General features: G+C 40.2%; 1 pseudogene; it reads right to left on the bottom strand.

The window, feature by feature from the left end:
* Window positions 1-14067: 14067 nt before the first annotated feature.
* On the bottom strand, window positions 14068-15553 carry LOC104670919 (annotated as a pseudogene).
* Window positions 15554-22627: the final 7074 nt, after the last annotated feature.

Raw genomic sequence — 22627 nt, 5'->3', positions numbered from 1 at the left:
GGCCTGTTTCAGTCCAACACTGGCAGAGACGATTATAGATTAACTATCCCAGTAAAAGATACGATATTTTCCATAGATATCTCCAGAATTCTTTAGACAGCTATTTGCATACCATATGTACCACACACTCCTGGGAAATAATGAATCACATGAAGTGTTAGAACTAGAAAGTGTCTTGGCGATCTATTTGCCCCGATCACCTCATTTTAAAATTGGCGCATTCCACAACATGCATCAAGACCATCTTGGAGCATTTACTTTTGAAGCATTTTAAGACCCCGGATAAGAAAATGAGGGCAATAGAGGTGAAGTGACTTGTCCAAGAGCAACAGTGAAGTATTAGTTGAAACTCCAGTCTGATACTCCTAGCTGTATCTTACTGGAAAACCACTGGAGAAAATGAAACCATTTTAATGTTCTACGCTTAAATAATAGTTATAATAGGCTAAGCTTGGCGGCTCACGCCTGTAATCCTGGCACTTTGGGAGGCCCAGGAGTTTGAGACCAGGCTGGGCAACATGGCTAGACTGCGTCTCCATAAAAAATAGAAAATTTAGCCGGACGAGGTGGCATGCACCTGTAGTTCCATCTACTCTGGGACTGAGGGGCAAGGATCACCTGAGCCTGGGAGGTCAAGGCTGCAGTGAGCCGAGATAGTGACACTGCACTCCTACCTGGGCAACCGGAGTGAGACCCTGTCTGCAAATAATAATAATAATAAATAGTTTTACAAGTGTTAATTTGGGCCGGGCGCGGTGGCTCAAGCCTGTAATCCCAGCACTTTGGGAGGCCGAGACGGGCGGATCACGAGGTCAGGAGATCGAGACCATCCTGGCTAACACGGTGAAACCCCGTCTCTACTAAAAATACAAAAACTAGCCGGGCGAGGTGGCGGGCGCCTGTAGTCCCAGCTACTCGGGAGGCTGAGGCAGGAGAATGGCGTAAACCCGGGAGGCGGAGCTTGCAGTGAGCTGAGATCTGGCCACTGCACTCCAGTCCGGGCGACAGAGCGAGACTCCGCCTCAAAAAAAAAAAAAAAAAAAAAAAAAAAAAAAAAAAAAAAAAAAAAAAAACAAGTGTTAATTTGTTAATGTCTGTCCCCAAAAGGAGGCACTGCTATGCCCATTTTACAGATGAGGATATTGAGGCACAAAGAGTAGAGTCAGAATTTGAACCTAGACAATCAGTATTTCACTCATTTCTCCTACGTAGGTAATACCACAGTGTCTAAAGGGCTCGCTATTAAAGTTGCGAGAATTGTGCAGCTTCTCTCTGAAACTGTTGACTCTGAAGTTCGTGTCTACTTGCATTCCTCATCCTGCTTTTGGTGAAAAAGAAAATTGTTTGAAATGAGTAATTTATTATCTCATGCTAATAACGTCAGGCATTGAGATGAGCTGATGTGTCTAAGGGTCTGAGGAGGAAGCTAACTGGCCTCAGAATCACAGAAATGGGTGCCAGCCTTGTTGTAACCAGGTGAGCTAATCTGCTGGAATAGACAGTGGAGAGTGTACAGATTGCATGGTTTTACATCTGGCTTCTGATAATAATTCCAGATTTAACAATCCTGTTTTAGAGGATGATTTTTCCTCATCCCTTGAATTCACTGCCAGCAGGGCATTTTTTTTTCTTTATGCAAATAGGAAAATGCATCCTAAATGAGGGTTTAAAAATTGAAAACATTGAAATATACAGGATGGAGTTAAATATGACTCCATTATCTATCTGGATTCAGAAATGGTTTCTGCTTTATTTTATTTCATTTTATCTTTTAGAACCAAGGCCTCACTCTGTCACCCAGGCTGGAGTGCAGTGCTGCAATCACAGCTCACTGCAGCCTCTACTTCCTGACTCAAGCTATCATCCCACCTTGGCTTCTCAAAGTGCTGAGATTATAGGTGTGAGCCACCATGCCCGGCCAGTTTCTGCTTTTATTAAAATTGCTCACAGTTTTATCCATTCATCTTCATTAAAAATGCTATTTAGAAAAGATAAAATAAATATTATACAAAATTCGAAGAAAAAAAAGAGTTTCTGTTTCAGTCACAAATTGGGGTTATTGTGATGTGTATTTATAGTGATGACCGTTAAACAAATGTGAATACTGTGAATTCTATAACTCTATCAAAATCAGCCACATCCAGAAGCTTGCAGTGGTTAACCAAATGAATGATGACATACAGTAGTTCAGATCTATCATGTGCTCTTCTATCTAATCAGTCATATTTCCTTGGCCCTCAAGCCAACATTCATTTTTTATGTATAACCTTCTTCATTATTTTGGAATTTTGGTAGGGTAACTACTAATAATTTCACAAATGTAGCACTTTAAAAGGAAAATAAGTGGAGAAGGAAAACAACTTGGCTACGTATAATATCATTGTGGGTTTTAATTTTTGTTTTTAAAATAAAAAATTGCATTGACAGTTTAAATAGCACAAGTTTTTATTCCAGAAGATGTTGCAATAACTATTGTCACTAGATTATATACGTGTCATTTTATTAAGTAGATTTTTTTCATGAAAGTAAATCAATGCATTTGAGGGATCTAAATTTTTTATGAAATACTGGTGGTGATTTCCAGACAGAATCTCCATTAATGGCAAATTATGGTTGATCAAATAATCTGAGTCTCATCAAAAAGGTTTTAAAGGGGCTGAGATAGAATCATAAATTATAAAATCACAAAATTTTAGAGATGAAAAGAACTTTAATAATCATTTTGTGCCCGGCACGGTGGCTCATGCCTGTAATCCCAGCACTTTGGGAGGCCGAGGCGGGCGGATCACAAGGTCAGGAGTCTGAGACCAGCCTGACCAACATAGTGAAACCCCATCTCTACTAAAAAATACAAAAAAATTAGCCAGCGTGGTGGTGCGCACCTGTAATCTCAGCTACTAAGGAGGCTGAGGCAGGAGAATCACTTGAACCTGGGAGGTGGAGGTTGCAGTGAGCCAAGATCGCGCAACTGCACCCCAGCCAGGACAACAAAGTGAAAGTGTCTCAAAAAATAAATAAATAAATAAATAAAAATTTTAAAATAATCATTTTGTGCAAATCTATATCATAGAAGTGGACCAGAGAAGCAAATTTTAGATTGCCCCAAAGCACACAATTAGTAAAAAGAGCTGAGACTAGAACCAATTTGATTTTCATTTTGCTCTTAATGACTCTTCGACTACTAATTCCAGGAAAAGAGAAACACTGTACATCACTAATCTAATCTAATGTTTCTGCATTCAAGAAATCTTATTTGCAATACAAATGTTTGTGATAACATTAGCCTTTCTGGGGCAAATTTAAATTTCATTTACACTTTACTGCCCTCTAGTGGATCCCTCAAGTGTTTGGTCAATTGGCTCTACCTCTACCATTAGACCATTTCAACTAAAGGTCAATCTAATGCCAGGTCCCTATTTTCTTGAAGATCTTTGCTAGTATTAGATTGTAGTGAAGATTCACATTGCAAAGTAACTTAATACACCTATCTGAGAGCACAAGGTGCCAAAAATATTTTAGATTTAGATAAAGAGAGGAAAACTTTTTCCAGTAATAATGAAGTTGGGAGTGTGTGGCAATGGCATGTTATAGAAAACTGCTTTTAAAAGTTCTCATGTTTCTTCTCATCAAGCTTTAGTACTCACATCTTCTCCATAAATGATATGGCATGATCTTGCCTTTGTGGTTTAAATATCTTTTCTTTGAACATATTCAAAGAAAAGACCTACACAATAAACAGAATATGCCAGTTTAAATAGCATCAGTTGAGTAAAAATTTTAACACTGCATTGTCCACTGGTTTTACAAAGATAATGTAATCTACACCTAAAATACTAGCTTCAGTATGGCTCAGATATTCCCAGATGATAATTTCTTTGAATCTAATTTTCTTTTATACACACCTCAACAATTCACAGACTTAGTTTAACCATGGCATGTAAGAAACTGTTCTGCCTCCAGGCTTTTGAGTTCACAGATAGAGCAGATGCATGACAGCCCATGGTGTTTTCAAACCCAAGTTTTACTATTCTGTACATGCCCATAGCAAAATCCCATCAAATTAATGTCATAGTCATTATAGGCCCATAATACAATTCTTAGCTAGGAATTCTCCATGGCCCTACTGATTCTGTTTTCTATTACTGTAGATTAGTTCAAATTTTGTAAAATTTTATATACATGGAAAAATTAAGTATGTATTCTTTTGGGGGGAATCTGGCTCTTTTCACTCAGCATTATTGAGTGAATTATCCATTTTGTTGCCTATATCAATAGTTCATTCTTTATATTGCTGAATGGATAGGACTATTGAATGACTAAACCCCAATTCTTTTATCCCTTTATTTGTCTGTAACTGTTTTCCTTGCACTCATTATTTGCTTCTTTTTTCCCTTCTCTTTTTCTGATTTCTCTGGTTTTAATTGAACATTTCATAGGTTTTTACTTTACCTTCCTTCTTAGCATATCAATCATAGTTCTTTTTAAAACTTCTTTAGTGGTTGCCCTAGTGTTTGCACTATGCATTTGCAAGTAATCTAAATCCCTTTCAACTAACACTATACCAAGTTTGTCCAATCTGCAGTCCATGGACGGCATGCAACCCAGGATGGCTTTGAATACGGCCCAACACAAATTTGTAAACTTTCTTAAAACATTATAAGATTTTTTTTTTTGCTTATTTTTTTTAGTTCATCAGCTATTATTAGTGTATTTTATGTGGGGCCCAAGACAATTCTTCTAATGTGGCCCATAGAAGTCAAAAGATTGGATACTCCCACACTGTACTGCTTCATGGGCAGGTAGCTACATTATAATAGGGTATTCCCAATTCCTCCCTCCCTTCCCTTAACACATTGTAATTTATTTAATTTATCTGTTCTTTGGTGTCTGTCATTCATTTTGAAAAACTTTCATCCATTTTTACTTCAAATATTTCATTTGCTTCGTTCTCTCTTTCTTTTCCTCCCAGTCACTCGTATGTTACATCTTTTGAAATCACCACACAGTCTTGGATATTCTGCTCTTTTTTTTTCTCTTTGCATTGTAGTTTGGGAAATTTCTATGGACATGTCTTCAAGTTCATTAGTTCTTTCTTTGGCCATGCCCAATTTTTAATGAAGCCATTTTAAATTTTCAACATTTCCTGTTGATTCATTTTTAAGGTTTTCCTCTCTCTGTTTACATTACCCATGTGTTCTTGCATGTTGTCTGCTTTTCCCATTCTAGCCCTTAACATATTAATTATAGTTATTTTAAATTCCTGGTCGGACAGTTCTAAAACCTGTGTCATATCTGAGTCTGGTTCTCTTGCTTTGTCTCTTCAGATTGTTTTCTTCTTGTCTCCTAGTGTGCCTTATTGAAAGCTGGACATGAATAATCCGATACTAGGAAATGAGGTAAATGTGAGGCTTTATGTTTATCTGGAGAAGTTATGCTGTGGTTGCTCTTTGCTATAGCTGTAAGTATCTGTGGCCAGTTTCCTTTAATGTCCATGTTTTTATCTCCTCTGTTGTCTTGAGTATCCCTAAGAGCACCTTCTGACATAAACTATCTGCCTTGAAACTCTCAACTGTTAGCCACTGATGTCCTGTACCGCTGTTGATATGGTGTAAATGTTGGGAAGGGAAAGCAGTCTATAACGCTATGATTAAATCTCAGTCTAGCAGTGGACCATTGTCCCTGGGTTGAGACCTTCACAAATGTTTCTTAACCTTTTTTCTCCAGGTGAGACGGGAAGGACAGCAGGGCTTAAGTTGAGGAATTGCCCCTCTCCTAAGCTCATAAGACTCTGGTAAAGTCCTTTTCTCAAGAAGAGTAGATTTTTGTTATGGAAAAATGCTTTGAGAGTATTTCAAAATGATTACTGCTAAGTTTTCTCTTAGCTCTTCACCATGAGAACCTCGTGGGGCTTCTGGGAATAACCCATGAAAGTGTACCACCTACAATAGCCTCCCCCCAACCCCAAGACTGTGGATCCCAGGAGTATCTCATGCTCACATTAGTCCATACTCAGCCTCCAGGAATTTGTCAAAATAACTATTTAGTATTCCCATCAGTTTATGGCTTCAGTAGCTTCTGCTCCAGGTAAGCTGATCTTGGCTCAACTCTCCGTGCCAGCCTGTTCCTCCAGATTTCAGGGCGGTGGTTTGCCTTGCTGTATCAAATTTCTGACAGGTCTAAGAACAGTTATGAATTTTTAGTTTGTTCATTTTTTTTTTCTTATTGTAAGAATGAGAATGACAACTTTCAAGCTCTTCACATGGTGGAGCTCATTATAAGAAAAGCTTAAAGAAGGGAGGCTGACCCCATTCGGGAAGTTAGGCTTCCAGAATCACTATCCATTCTCCTGCTAATAGATATTTAGATTATGTCCAATTTCAAGCTTTTATGAATGAAACTGCTACAAAAATTCATGTACAAGACTTTGCATGGATGTATGATTTCATTTCTCCTGGGTGAATACCTAGAGTGGAACAGCTGGGTCATTGTATGGTAGCCGTATATTTAACTTTCTCAGAAACTGACACACTCTTTTCCAAAGTGGTTGTATCAGTTTACTTTCTTACCGACAAGGTGTAAGAGTTCTGGTTGCTCAACACCCTCACCAACACTTGCACATATAAGGAACTTTTGAAGGAAACATACAGATGGTCCCCAACTTAAAATTGTTCTACTTAACAATGTTTTGACTTCACAATGGTGTGCAAGCGATATGCATTCAATAGAGACTACTTTCGAATTTTCATGTAATATAATCATCATTATCTTGGTATAAAATATTCAGAAAATATGTGGGTCCATTAAAGAAACCTGGAATATCAAGATTTTTAAATATTCAGCGATGATTCAGTAGCTTTAGTGTTCAGTAAGAGTTACTGTGTTTCTTTCCAAAAGTCATTAATTTAGCCATTTAAAACTGATATAGATAGGCCGGGCGCGGTGGCTCACTCCTGTAATCCCAGCACTTTGGGAGGCCAAGGCGAGTGGATCATGAGGTCAGGAGATTGAGACCAGCCTGGCCAACATGGTGAAATTCTGTCTCTACTAGAAATACAAAAATTAGCCAGGCGTGGTGGCATGCATCTGTAATCCCAGCTACTCAGGAAGCTGAGGCAGGAAAATCACTTGAACCCAGGAGGCAGAGGTAGCAGTGAGCCAAGATCACACCACTGCACTCCAGCCTGGGCGACAGAGTGAGACTCCGTCTAAACAGAAACAAAACCAATACAGATATAAGAGAAAAAAACATCTATCATAGAGCAGGATCAAATTTTGTGAAAGTCAATTAGGAGATAACAATTATATCATCTGAGAAAAGTCTGACTAGAGATGGGGCTTAGACACTCTCTTGCTTTTCTTCTAGGTAGGTTAATAGAGTTCACTTTTGTCAAGGAGCCGACAATCCCTCCTTTCCTTTCTTTGTTATCCTGCAGCTGGTGGAGCAGAAATATGAGCCATGTAGTGACATCAGAGCTAGAATACGGCTGCAGAGCCAGATTCGAACAGTCATTAGTCAAAGGCACCACTCCATCTACAAATCTGGAGTTGGATTGTGGGCCCTTGGGCACTCTGTAGCAACTCTACAAGTGTCATTGTCGATAACAAATTCATTTCTTAAAGAGAGTTTAAATTCAAAATCAGAGGAATGTGGGTTACAGATCTCAGCTGTCATTTATTAACTGTGTCTCTTGGTCATATGAATTAGCCTTTCTAAATGCCATCTCTTCATTAGTAGAGAGGAGTAATAAATATTACCTACCACATGAAATTTTTGTAAGGATTTAAGGAGATAATACATTAGAAGTCCTCAGCACAGTGGCTAATATTTAGAACCACTCAGTAAATATTAGCTCTACCTTTTGCTTCATAATAGATGATGTTACTGGATTTCTCTTCAAGCTTCTAGCATGTTCAATGGATGCTTATCTTAGAGCCAGATCCTATAGCAAAGAGAGTTAGTAGACTAGTTATATGAGTCATTTGAGAAACATATGTGGTGCCAAAGTAAATGTTACAAACAGTACTATAGACAAGGAGTCTTAAAAGAGGGAATCAGAAAATGAGAAACATCTCAATATTTATTTTTATTTATTTATTTATTTTTGAGTCAGAGTCTCGCTCAGTCACCCAGGCTGGAGTGCAGTGGCGCCATCTTGGCTCACTGCAACCTCGACATCCCAGGTTTAAGCAATTCTCCTGCCTCAGCCTCCTGAGTAGCTGGGTTTACAGGCGCCACCACCACGCCCGGCTAATCTTTGTATTTTTAGTAGACACGGGGTTTCACCATGTTGGCCAGGCTGGTCTCAAACTCCTGACCTCAGGCAATCTGCCTGCCTCAGCCTCCCAAAGTGCTGGGATTACAGGCATGAGCCACCATGCCCGGCCTCGACATTTATTTAATACTCACCAAATTCCTGGCACTATACCAGGACATTAAGTATTAGTTCTCTGTGCCACAGCTATGTAAGGAAGGGCTTGATAGGTAGATCATGATGCTCAGAGAAGAGCATGGCCACACAGCTGGTGAGGGGAAGGCAATGATTTAGACCCATGTAGATGTGACCACAAAGCCTCTGCTAGGCCTTTGATACCCAAAAGGTGGGTTGGACTTGCATCTGCAGAGGAAAGGGAGAAGGGCAGCCTTAGAAAAGGAACTAAGTTTTGGAGCCAAGCTAAGTAAAATGTGTTCTTAACACTGATTCTTAGGCACCCAACAGCTTCCAAGTAGCACTTCTAGGGAAGGTTTTGTTGATGAACATACTGCCACTACAGGGGATCTTTATTTGTTGACTTGTTAGCACATAAAATGAAAATATACATATCACTGTGTCTTGCAGCAATTAGAAGAGGGCAGTCAAACTTCCATTTATTCACTCACACTATCCGATTGTCCTTGAATAATACTATTTCTCCATCTTCCAAAGACATTTTTCTGCCTGGTTAATTATGTAATCAGTAGCAGGTTAAAAGTATGAGCTTTTCTGAAAAGTGGGTACATCAAATTCTTACAAATTCTTAAGCTAAAAAAAAAGACTGGTTTTGAGACAAGACAGATATATTGCTTTTTATTTTGTGTAACCCATTTTGCTAAGCTTAAAACTGAAACCTGAGAATTTCTTTACTGGAACCAAGACCCTGAAATTTAACAAATATTTACCATCCTTAAAAATCTTCAAACACTTTTAAACAACAACTTAAAGAAGTAAGTAAATCCATGAAAGATGATATAATATAATTTAAAACTACATAACTTAGAAATAACTTGCTCCTTTTTTTTTTTTTCTGAGACGGAGTCTTGCTCTGTCACCCAGGCTGGAGTGCAGTGGTGTGATCTTGGCTCTATGCAACCTCCACCTCTCGGGTTCAAGCAATTCCCCTGCCTCAGCCTTCTGAGTAGCTGGGACTACAGGCATGTGCCACCATGCCTGGCTACTTTTTTTTGTGTTTTAGTAGAGATGGAGTTTCACCATGTTGACCATGATGGTCTCGGTCTCCTGACCTCGTGATCTGCCTGCCTTGGCCTCCCAAAGTGCTGGGATTACAAGCGTGAGCCACTGTACTCGGTCTAACTTGCTCATTTTATAGATGAAAAACATGAGATCAGAGAGCAAAATAACTTTCCAGGTTTACATTACCAGTTGGTAGCATTTTCTGACTCCCAAACTAGTGTTCTTTCTGCTTTCATATACCATAATACTAACTCTACTGGTATACTACTAATTTTTTGCATTACTAAAGAACATTTTAAAAATGATCACCACCAAAACACCACCATTCTCCTGCCACTCTGATGTAAATCATTTTTGTCTTTGTTCACTACCTTCCAGTCTTCACTCATACCTATATTTATATGATCTGAACAATAATACACATCTATATACTATTTTTTCTATTTTTTATTTATGACCGTAATGTAAGAGCTGTTTACGTTGCTATTAGCCTTTGGTGTCACAGCCCTTGAGGTAGACATATAATGAATAATTATTTTCCTATAGTTGGACATTTTGTCACTTTCCCAATTTTATTTTTTTTCCTTTTTTTGAGTTTTTTCTTTCCTTTTCTTTTCTTTCCTTTTTTTTTTTTTTTTTTTTTTTTTTTTTTTTTTTTTTTGAGACGGAGTCTCACTCTGTCACCCAGGTTGAAGTGCAGTGGCACAATCTCGGCTCATTGTAACCTCTGCCTCCTGGGTTCAAGTGATTCTCCTGCCTCAGCCTCCTGAGTAGCCGGGATTACAGGCATGCACCACAACGACTGGCTAATTTTGTGTATTTTTGGTAGAGGCAGGGTTTCACCATGTTGCCCAGGTTGTTCTTGAACTCCTGAGCTCAGGTGATCCACCCACCTCAGCCCCCCAAAGTGCTAGGATTACAGGTGTGAGCCACCATGCCCAGCCTGAACTTTTCTTAGAATAAATTCTAGGAGATGAAATTTCAGTCTCAAAACCTATAAACATTTCTATGGCCCCTATGAACATTACTATTAGAGTATTCATAAATTGGCTTTCCTAGTTGGTCACATTTTATTTTACGAAATGAAATGTGGTAAGAAAGGACTTGTGGGAGTAGGGGGTACAATTCTAAATTTCACGGGCCTGAACCTGTTTGTAGAAGGCACAATACCCACTATTTTCCCAGAGATAACATAGGAAATGAAAGAGAGTGAGGCTGGCTTGGTTACAATGGTAAGTAACAGCTATTATTGCTATGGATTAATGCATATTACGAACTCTATCTGAAGGAATTTGGTGGTCTGGACTTTTAGTGAGCAAAGACTCCCTTTCTCAAGACATCGAGATATAGTTTACAACAACCACCTCCAAACAGCAAAAATTCTATTGGCACTGGGGTTTAAAAAACATACTGCCTTTAAAAATTGGTTTGTTAGGTGCCCAGTTAAATGCCCAGGAGAGAGAACTGAGAGGAAAATTTCGCTCAAATGCATCAAACTCAGTCTTAAATTACTGAGAGGAGAATAAACTAATTTCATGCAAACATATTTTTAGACTTACACTTTTTATACTGAATTTTCATTATGAATGTGATTAATGTATTTTCCATTACCATATTTAGCCAAGAAGGTTTTGTGCAATTATGATTCCATTTGTATAACTTGTAGACTTTGGCAAGCAGTGAGGTGGAGGAGTGGGTATGCATGCTAGCAGATTTGGGATATCCTTTGTGGACATCGTCATAGAAGAAAAAGTGTTTGAATACTACAAATTTGAAGTAAATGGTCAGATAATTCACAATCATGAATTAAGCTGCCACCGAGGCAGACCCAACAATATTAAATTACAATGTCAACAGTATTGTGGAAACGCTCTGCTTTCCAAATACCAGAGTAAATTCAGCCCTAAGAAAGTTAGCCACAGGTGTTTATTGAGCACTCAGTACGACCTCAGCCACTGCGTCAGGCACCTTGGGGAGACTGACAAGCAGCATGTTTCATGATGTTGAAGAAAGAGTGACGACAAGGAATAGGAGACATGAGTTATCATTCTGACTTTGTGCTCCATGAGTAAATCACTTCCTCTTTGGGTCTTAATTTCCTCTTTTGGAAAATGAGAAGATTAACATAGATCCACCATAGCCGGTAGGTTTTATCTCAGATATAATACCACTGAACTTATAGTGACTGCCTGGAGTGCTGTGATGAAAATAATCCTAAGGCAATGTGTGGGCTTAGGAGGACAACACTCTTCAATAACATAGCTACGTCTCTATAGGTTCACAATGGAGCGGGAATACATGTGCTATTACTTACTGACCTTGGTCTCATGAACTCAGCAGCTCTGATATTTGTTGACGTTAATGAAGACAAAATTCTTGCCTAAAATCTGGGTTGGGGAGATAAGACCAATAACCACAAATTACAGTGAATAATCAAGATAAAATAAGTATAAGGGCTAATTTTTTCAGTAAATATGATAAATATCAAAACCAGAAAAAAAGAAGATCAATAAAGACTTGAGTAGTTAAGGATACTTTCTTGGAGGAAAAAAACATTTCAGCTGAGACTTAAGACCAGGGCGTGATAATAATATGAGTACTAAAACAATACTAAATACTGAAAAGATAATGTAAATATTTATAATTATATAGCACTTTAGAGTTTAAGAGGCTTTCAAATGTGTTTTATGCTTTCAGAATGTTTTGTAATTTATGGTGTTCATAACCATTATAACACTTAATCTCAGAATAATCTGAGAGGTAGGCATCATTGGCCCTATCTGATAAATGAGGAGTTTAGTAAAGTTAAGTGACTTATTCAAGAAATGTCACAAAGTTAATAAGGGGCATAGTTTATAAAAGACCTAGAGTCCAAACCTGGACTAAGGTAGGTCTATCAGTCAGGGTTGAACGTAAAAACAAAGTAAGTGTTCACTAATTCAGAAAGACTGATTTCTATATAACCATGGTAACGAGAAGTCACCAAAACTGATTTTAAACCTGTTCTATTGATCAACGACTTGTCTCAGTGACTGCTTTTGCAAGCCAACCAATCATTGTCAACCCTCACTTCTACATGTCAGCCAGGCAGGATGGACTCATTTCAATAAACATGCCTCTGAGTGCCAATCAACAACAGTCTCAGAGAGTGCTTCTGCAGATATTGTCAACACATTTATGTCTCTAAATGTCCTCCAATCCCTGAAATCCATGCTTCCCCAGAGCCTTATATAATATTAGCAGAAGGTTCTGCTCAGAGAGAATGTGCCTGACTAACATAGCTCTCCCTTTCAATAGTAAGCAATACATTTACTTCCCACTCACCCCAGATATTGAGGGCTGGTCTCATCACCCTTTGACAAGGTCAAGTCATGAAAACAGAAACCACTCTGGGTATTTCAAACAAAGTCAATAGAATGAATTGCTTACACAGGGTTGGAAGGACTGTGACAGCACAAAAGGGACCGTGAGGTAACCCACAGATTAATAGCTCTAGGTGAGCAAAAAGCTTATAAACTATTGGTGAAATGAAAATGTGTACTCAACTCATGACAAGCCTTCTTTCAGGCACTGCTCTATGGGAAGGAACAAGACAAATGAGGCCCTGGCTTTCATGGGGTCCACATCCTAGGTAGGGTTAAAGATAGACAGTGTAGGCCAGGCGCGGTGGCTCATGCCTGTAATCCCAGCACTATGGGAGGCTGAGGCGGGCAGATCACCTGAAGTCAGGAGTTTGAGACCAGTCTGGCCAACATGGTGAAACCCTGTCTCTACAATACTCTTTTGTATTGTCTCTAGAAAATACAAAAATTTGCTAGGCGTGGTGGTGCGTGCCTGTAATCCTAGCTACTCAGGGGGCTGAGGCAGTAGAATCGCTTGAATCCAGGAGGCAGAGGTTGCAGTGAGCCAAGATCATGCCATTGCACTCCAGCCTGGGCGACAAGAATGGAATTTCATCTCAAAAAAAAAAGATGAAGAGTCTAAACATAAAGCAAGATAAACAAGGGAAATTCACGTGCAGTCACATGATGACAATACAAGAGACTGAGATGATGGAGACTGGGGGTCAGGCAAGGCCTGTCTCAGTAGATGGAGCTCATGCTAGGCAGCTCAGGGCCACTCTGCCAGGCCTGGGGCCAGAGCATCTAGGCAGAGAGAACCATCACTATGAATGCCCTGACCACTGGTACCAGAAAAGGTTTTGTGCTCTTCCCTGTCACCAGTCCTTCTGTGTCAAACTGTTCATTCCTAAACACCAATCTCACTGAAATAAACATTAGCTACGTCTTTGTGAAAGCTTTTCTTTATTTTTTCTTCAAATACTGGGTGTATTCCACATGTTTAGTTTTGTCTTCTCACGATTTCCATGTCTGACCATCACTACTACCACGTCCCGTAGTAACATTTCACACATACTTAAAACCAAGCAAAGGGCAGAGTTCTACCTTTAAATACTAAACAGGTGTTTTAGACAACACATTCTCGGCGATGGAATCCAGACATTTCTCAAACATGGTAGGGAAACTTCTCACCCTGCATTATAAAAAGGACAGCCAGATATCAACTGTTACACAATGAAATAAGATGAAAAAATGTGAACAACCTGTTTAAACTATTCTTAAAGAGGCTTCCTCCACTGCCAGAGATCTCAAATAGCCTCCTGGTCAGTCACCCGGAAGCAATTCTTCACATAACTGATGAACTTGGCCTCCACTTTGGGAAGAAAACCACCTTCATCGGCCAGGTGAGGTGGCTCAAGACTGTAATCCCAGCACTTTGGGAGGCCAAGACGGGCAGATCACGAGGTCAGGAGATCGAGACCATCCTGGCTAACATGGTGAAACCCTGTCTCTACTTAAAAAAAATACAAAAAACTAGCTGGGCGAGGTGACGGGCGCCTGTAGTCCCAGCTACTCGGGAGGCTGAGGCAGGAGAATGTCGTGAACCCCGGAAGGCAGAGCTTGCAGTGAGTTGAGATCCGGCCATTGCACTCCAGCCTGGGCGATAGATAGAGCGAGACTCTGTCTCAAAAAAAAAAAAAAAAGAAAGAAAACCACCTTCATCTATTCTTGCTTGCATTTTTGCTTTAATGTCTTCTACAGAACTAAGTCGTTTTGGTGTTTTAAAAGTTTTTTCTTAGGCCGGGTGCAGTGGCTCACACCTGTAATCCCAGCACTTTGGGAGGCCGAGGCGGGCGGATCACAAGGTCAGGAGATCGGGACCACGGTGAAACCCCGTCTCTACTAAAAATACAAAAAAAATTAGCTGGCGCGGTGGCAGGCACCTGTAGTCCCAGCTACTCAGGAGGCTGAGCCAGGAGAATGGCATGAACCTGGGAGGCGGAGCTTGCAGTGAGCCGAGATTCGGTCACTGCACTCCAGCCTGGGCGACAGAGCAAGACTCCCGTCTCAAAAAAAAAAAAAAGTTTTTTCTTGTGCTTTGAAGGATTCTTGACCTTTTAATCTCATGTTGATGGTTTTGAGTCTTTTCCATTCTGGTTTTGTTGTTTTGCATTTTGGGTTGAAATACTTCCTGTAGATTTCTTCACTGAAGATTTTTCTTCAGTTTCCTCTTCAGCAAAATCATCATCATTATCACCTTCTTCATCATCATCATCATCTTTGTCAGCAGCACGTTTTACTTTTTTCTGCGGAAACTTGCTACCACCTGCAGGGCAGATCGATTTCCAGATATACTTAAGAATTTCCCATCCTCCTCCTCTTTGTCTTCTGACTCTGCAGCTTCCTCCACAGCTACTAAGTATTGTCCACTCATATGCACTGGCCCTGAAACATATTTCAACGGTAAGACCATGGGTGGTGTTATTTCAAAGCCCCCAAGGGAAACTGTTGGCTGTACAGATGTTTTCAAAGTTGCCTGTGTTACCTTAATTGGACTGCCTTCATTATTCATGATCTCTGCTTCAACAATGTGCAATTCATCCTTTGCACCGGCCCCTAAACTGGTGGTTCTTAAAGATAACTGGTGCTCATTTGTATCATTATCCACCTTAAAGTGACAACCTTTGTCACCCTTTAGTTCCCAACTAAAAGGATAGTTCTGGGCCTTAGGAGGCTTAAGTACATGTCCATCAAATCTTCCATAGGGTGGCGGCACACACTTAGATGGGAGAGGAGGGGAGTGGAGATAAAGGATTACTGCTCCAGAGAACAGCTGCACAGGTTGGAATCATACCGGTTTCTTTTTCTCTCTTATTTAAATCTGGAAACAGGACAAAGTCCATAAAGTGTGTCTGTGACTCTGGCTGGATGATTGGCCAACTGTTTTCCCCATAATATACCATAAAGGGGAAAAAATACCTGCTGGGGAGGAAAATACAGAACAGATGGTGATGTTTACTCCTTCATTCACCTTTGCATATGTGAGAAATGCTTGCGAAACTTCTAGGAACTGGGTGTTGCCAGAAGGAAAAAAACACATAAAAGCTAATTACTAGTAAATAACAGCATCAATAAGCCTAATCACACCTGGGGTGGTTGAGCTGGAAATAGAAAACCCAGCTTATCACATTCTTACAAGCCTGTCACTTGTGGTAATCAGAACTTAAAAAGGGAGAGGGACTTTTCAGGGTAAAGTCCTGTTACTAGTTCTTAGCAGTGACGGTCTTGTTTAGGCTAATTGTAAAATACTGCTTCTTTAAAAGCAGACGTAAACCTTTATGGCAGGAAAGGAGAAAGACATTTAAGTAGGGAGGGTGAGTGTGAAAAAGACTGAAGAAGGCCGAGCATACAAATCAGGAGAGATAAGTTATCTTTCAGTTCTATATGCTTTATCTATATGCTTTATCTGTATGCTTTAACCAGATGTGCGAATCCTCTGGCCCCAGGTTCTCCCCATCTGTGGAAAGGGAGGATTGGACCAGAGTGGTGGTTTCTAGTGATTTTCAATTTGTTGCTGAACCTTTTATTTAAGTGGTATCTTACACAGAAGCCCTACATCAAAGGTAATTTTATTTTTTTAAAGGTGGTATCTGGCAATATTGTCCAGGCTGGAGTACATTGTCTATTCACAGGCCTGATCACAGCTCACTGCAGCCTCGAACTTTCTGAGCTCAAGCAACCTTCCTGTCTCAGGTCTCCTGAGTAGCTGGGATTACACGTGTGTGTCACTGCACCACACTCTAATCTTAAAGATGAAGTTGCTCTGATTGATGATGAGATGGCAGACCCAGAAACCTATTTATTCATTCACAGATACACCAAAACAATAAATTTTTTTTGGAAATTTTTTTAGTATTCTTACTGCCTGGGAAACATGGTGGCGGGGGTGGGGGGTGGGCAGATGGTAAATAAACATGGTAAGCAAACAAATTCTATGATAGTTAGAAGGCGATATATATAAAAGAATAAAGAAAGTAAGCTAGGGGAAGGGAAGTCCACAGTGTCCAGCTGGTGTGGAGGTAAATGCTATAGAGAAGGGAGTCAGGGAAGGCCTCAGGGAGAAAGTGAGGTTTGAGCAAAGACCTGAAAAGTGGGTGAGGGAACTACCAAGCACATATCTGGGAGACGAGTTTCCCAGGCAGAGGATACAGCTGGAGCAAAGGCTTTCCACGTGAACATATCTGTGCGCTGGAGGAACAGCAAGGAAGTCAGGATGGCGGGAGTACAGTGAACCAGGAGATCAGTCATGGGAGATGAGTAGAGGGGAACCGGGGGGCTGGATGATGCAAGACCTTGCAGAGTCTTGTCAGGAATTTGGCTTTTATGCTCAGTGACATGGAGAACACTGCATAGTTGTGAGCAGGGGAGAGACCTGATGTGACTTCCGTTTTAACAGGATCACTTTTGTTGCTGTATTGAGAATAGACTAGATAGTTATGAGAAGGGAAGCAAAGAGGCCAGTTACGAGGCTAGTGTCTGATTCAGGCCAGAAGTGAGGTTGCTCACACCAGGGTAGTAGCAGTAACAGGCAGTGAGAAATGTATCAAGGGTCTGGATATAGTTTCAAGGCCCACCCCTCAGCCTCTTCCTCATTCCCATAGCTGCTTCTGGGGACCTCCTGGAATCCCTGAGACTTCCAGGAGCACAGTTTGCAAATCCATGGGTCTGATGACCTGCAAGTCTCCCTTCAGGTTCTGGACTCCAGCTCCAAGGGGATCCAGAACACTAATGTTCAAGGAGCTACAAGAGGATGGCATGATCTGCTGGGCCTAATTTTTTTTTCCAACCAAAACATTTACATTTTGAATAATGAGAAATATTTTAGCTTATAAATCATCATCAGTTTCTATCCCAAGCCCACTTTCACACCAGCCGTTCTGGCCTCATGTTTTGGCTGCAGGCAAGAAGTTCAGTGAAGGCCTCAAATGTGCAGTCATTTCCTTATGCGTATGTTCAACTCTCTTCTCTGGATGACAGAGATGAGCATCCTCTTGGGACCCCAAGACCCAAATCCCTCCACAAGATGACCTCTATGCTGTCTGCACTGTGATATTCATAACTTAGGATTTTACATACAGTGAGTTCTCAAAGGAAATAGGTAGTGTTGATTCAAATCCGTGACAATAACTCCACATAAAAACAATATTATGAACAGCAAAATTGCAAAGAGTTGCAAGGTGGATGTATGTTTCTGTTCACTTTAGCCAAATCTCATAGGTAGCTGCCTGTGATACGATCTGAGGGCCACAGAGGGCCCACCTACCTAAATTATCTCCTCCCATAGGCTTCTATTTCTGGAATCATCCAAATTTAGGCCAGGATGCTGAATAGGATTTATCTCAAATACCAAATGTGATCAATTAGTAAAGTCTGTCTGGAACAATGTGTTGAGGATGGAAAAGAAACATACAAAATCAACATCAACAAAAAAGAACTGTATTTGATTAGTTATGTCTGCTATGGCCACAGGATGAGAAAATTTTTTAATACATTTTATCCCTATTTTAAGCTTTTATTTTATGTTAAAAGTCCCTGTATTCAGAAGGTGCCAGTTCAAATACAAACATGAACAGGAAGAGTTCCAGTAATGAAGCAAGTTGAATATCCATTCATATGTTCTGTATGTCTCAAAGAGTAAACTCTATTTCTTAAGTATGTACCTGAATCTTTAATTGGAGGTAGCCTGGCCCAAATCTGCTTTGTTAGGAATTGTTATATGCAAATCTGGTAACGTTGTTAGGAATTGTTGTATGCAAATCTGGTAACATTCAGCCCAGCTGTTTTGTCTGTTGCTTTTTGGCATCATACAAGTTATTTTTGAGCACCCACTATTTGCAAGGCACAATTAGGTGCTTTCTATATAATATGTCAGATTCTTACCACAACCCAGCAAGTATGTATGATTTATCTCCATTTTCCAGAGAAGGGATTGAGATGTCACACTGCTACGGGTAGCAGACAGAGGTTCTGAATCCAGTTCTGCCCACCTGCAGCACCTGGCTCTTTCCCTCTTTTAAACATTTGCAATGGGACCTCTCAGCTCAAACACAGCCTCCTGTAAAGGGGAGATTACCAACAAATGGATGTCACCAGCTGACAAATGATGAAGCTGTTCATCTCAAAGATGACTCTAGTAGCCTAAGCCTGGTGATCTTTGTGATTTCACTAAGTAAAGCCCCGAGGGCAATTAACACTGATTCAATAAAGGCCAAAGCCCTTACCCAATCATTTGTTTGCATCTCTTCAATAAAATAGAAATGTCAGCTGGACGTGATGTGCCTCATACTGCCGTGATATTTTGAAAGTAATGACTGTTTTCTCAGAGCCCACATTTCCTCTCCAGCCTCCTCCCCTCCCTGTTGCTCCCCAAGCCACCTCCTGTCAGAGTGGTTGCTGGGAAAAATCAGGTTCCCAAATGCTGAGTCAGGAGTGGAAAGTTCTCCAGAAAATGTGCCAAATTTTTAGATCTGCATTTCTGATCTTTATAGGGAAGAAACATTTAGTTGCTGGTTTCCACTGGCACACATCTGATGAATGTAGGGTATAAGAAGCAAAATTTCAAATACGCATTTTTGCCTGATGCATCATTCATAAAGCTCGCAAGAGGAGACACTGACAGGTTTCACCCACAAGTTTTTAACCCAAAGTGCCTATTGTGCACACAGGGAAATCAATATGGCCTGTGTAATGAGGGAGGGCACTATGGAGGAGGCACGAATTCCTGTGTTTGCATCTCTCTCTCACTGAAAGTTTGGAAACCTGACTGAGGCTCTGGGATCAGACTTCCTCAGTTTGAATTCCAGCTTTACCTCTTGCTAACTTTGTGACCTTGGACATATCTTTTTAACCTCTCTGTACTTTGCTTTCCTCAACTATAAACTGGGTATTGTAATTGAGCCTACAAAAATCCTAGAGTGTTGTAAAAACAAAATATGACACTGGGGATAAAAGGTTTAGCATAGCTTAGTATTATATTGTATAAGCTCAGTAAGTAGTTGCTGTTATTGTTATTACTCTTACTGTTTACATTTGGGTATAGGATATGAACAACTGTCACCTTCACACTTGCAACAGGGGTGCACAAGGGTATTGTCAAGCAGGGCAAGAAGTTGGATCTTTAAAATGTGCTTGGCAATAGCAAGTCGCTGTTTCTCTCTGTCTCTCTCTCTCTCTCGCTCTCTCTCTCTCTTTCCAGTCTACTGTCATCAGACGTCTTCTGTGAAGTGGAGGGACTGTTAGGCAGAGGCCATGCTGCAAACATTTCCAACTTATATCAAACTAGCCTAAGTGACCTCAGAGGAAAGAAAAGCAACAGAATCTCTAGGGAAGCTTTGACTGGCCCAGCGTAATCATGGGACCCTCCCAGGGCCAATCACAGTGGCAAAGGGAAGGGGGTACTTCTGTTGGCTGTTGAACAAAACCTCACCGGGCAGTGGAGGGGAGCTCCTCAGGGGATGGGAATGCTGTCCTGGAAGAGAGAGGACAGGTGTGCTGCCAAGACAAAAACAACAGATGTTGGTCCTACAACACTCACTCTCAGTACATGAAAATAAGCTGCTTTGGCCACACATGAGTACATCACTCTATTAATAACCAAATAACATTCTTTGTGATTTACAAAAATTGTTATATAAACCAACTTGGAAGCTTAAAACCAAAAGCAACAAAAAAGCATATATAAATAAGCCTTATATATATCATACATATATATTCTGCCAATAGATATATAAAACAAATTATATTTTAAAATGTTAATCAGATTATTGTTAATTTTAAAACTTTATTTTTTCAGCTTCCTAGGCTTTTATTCTAAGTTGTGGTCATGTTACATTTTCTTGTCCTATGGAGTTCCTTAAGCCATTTTGTTTTTATGTGGGAAGGGAGAAAACATTCCGCTACAGATACAGGGATGCAAGTTGTCAGAAACAAAATTTGTAAAGAATATGCTTCCAAAAACTCATTTCTTGGTATATAATGCTTTCATAGCAAATTTGCAAATAATTTATCTTTTTGACAATTTGGGGTAAAGTGGTCATGTAATACAGGTAACGAGAATATTTCTGGTACCATCTGTCAAATATTGATTATTTGATTCCCTAAATATTTCTTGAGGTTCTACTATGTTATTTTTACCAATTTGAATGAAAGCTGTTGGAGTAGGAAGCACAAACAAGTCAGCATTCTTCCCAGCCCTGGAACTCTGATGACTTGTTGGGTGGTCTCTTGACTTAAAACTTAATCCCAGACACCTGATGGCAATCAGACTGGATTTAAGGCAATAAGCCAAACAGGTGAAGTAAGACATTTAAACTGTCGATGAATAAATGATGACCTCTTCAGGCAGAGGAGATGCAGTATCTGGGAAGGGGAACAGCAAGGCTTTGGGGTGCTGGCCATGTCCTATTTCTTTTTGTTTAATTTAATTTTTAAAATTATCTTACAGTCAAATTGACTTTTTTTCTTTCTTTTCTCCTTACTTTCCTTACAGTTCTATGAATTTCAACACATGTATTGATATGGTCTGGATCTGTGTCCCCGCCGAAATCTCATATCGAATTGTAATCCCCAGTGTTGGAGGTGGGGCCTGGTGGGAGGTGACTGGGTCATAGGGGTGGTTTCTCATGAACAGTTTAGCACCATCCCTCTTGGTGCTGTTCTCCTGATAGTGAGCGAGTCCCCATAAGATCCAGTTGTCTAAAAGTATGTAGCACCTCCCCGCTCTCTCTTTCTTCTTCCTGCTCCAGCCATGTGAAGTGTCTCGCCTTCTGTCATGATTGGAAGCTTCCTGAGGCCTCCCCAGAAGCAGAAGCCACTATATTTCCCGTATGGCCTGTAGAACTATGAGCCAATGAAACCCATTTTCTTTATACATTACCCAGTCTCAGGTATTTCTTTACAGCAGTGTGAGAATGGACTAATGTGTATATATATTTGTATAATCATCACCCACACAGGGGGGTTTTGGGTTCCGACGACCAAGAAAATTCCCTCCTGCTGGCCTTTACAACACACCCTCTCCCACCCCTTAACCTCTGGCAATTACTAATCTTTTCTCCACCACTAGAGTTTTTGTCTTTTCAAGAATGTCACGTAAATGGAATCCTATGGTGTGTGATCTTTTGAGACAGGCTTCTTTCACCTCCCATAAACACTTTAATATTCTTCCAATATTAACAGTTCTGTTTTATCGCTGAGCAGTGTTCCATGGTATGGACATACCACAGCTTGTTCATTCATTCACTAATTGAAGGACATTGGTGATCATGAAGACATACTGTAAGTAAGCATACATTAGTTTTTGTGAAAACATGTTCCATTTCTTGAGCTGGGTAGGGGGTAGACATATAAGTTTGCCTTGCGATTAGTCATCGAGCTGTACGTTTTTGTGCTATTGCCCTTTTCTCTATACATGTTGTATTTACAGTAAAAGGGTTTTAAAAACATTGAGTCTGGTAAATAGAAGAAAAGACAAATTTTCTGTTGTAGGAAACGTTTGAAAAATAAACTTTCGTTTGACCTTACAACAGCCCCATAGATTTATAATGTATAATTCTGACAAAGACCTTCCCATCCTCTCGACTAAAAAGAAGACAGATGTGAAAGGACTATCAGTTATTGTGACAGGTCTTTATCTTTGCTGATTGTGACAAAAGCTTCTGAGGCCTCTGCTGGAAAGATTGGCAATTATCAAAGCTTTTTTTTTTTTTTATTTTTGAGATGAAGTTTCACTCTGTGGCCCAGGCTGGAGCACAAAGGCACGATCTCGGCTCACTGCAA

The sequence above is a fragment of the Rhinopithecus roxellana genome, chromosome 5, assembly GCF_007565055.1.
Source record: "Rhinopithecus roxellana isolate Shanxi Qingling chromosome 5, ASM756505v1, whole genome shotgun sequence".
In the NCBI taxonomy this organism is placed as follows: domain Eukaryota; kingdom Metazoa; phylum Chordata; class Mammalia; order Primates; family Cercopithecidae; genus Rhinopithecus; species Rhinopithecus roxellana.
The sequence above is the reverse complement of the archived record's forward strand: the minus strand, read 5'-3'. Positions and strand labels throughout refer to the sequence as shown.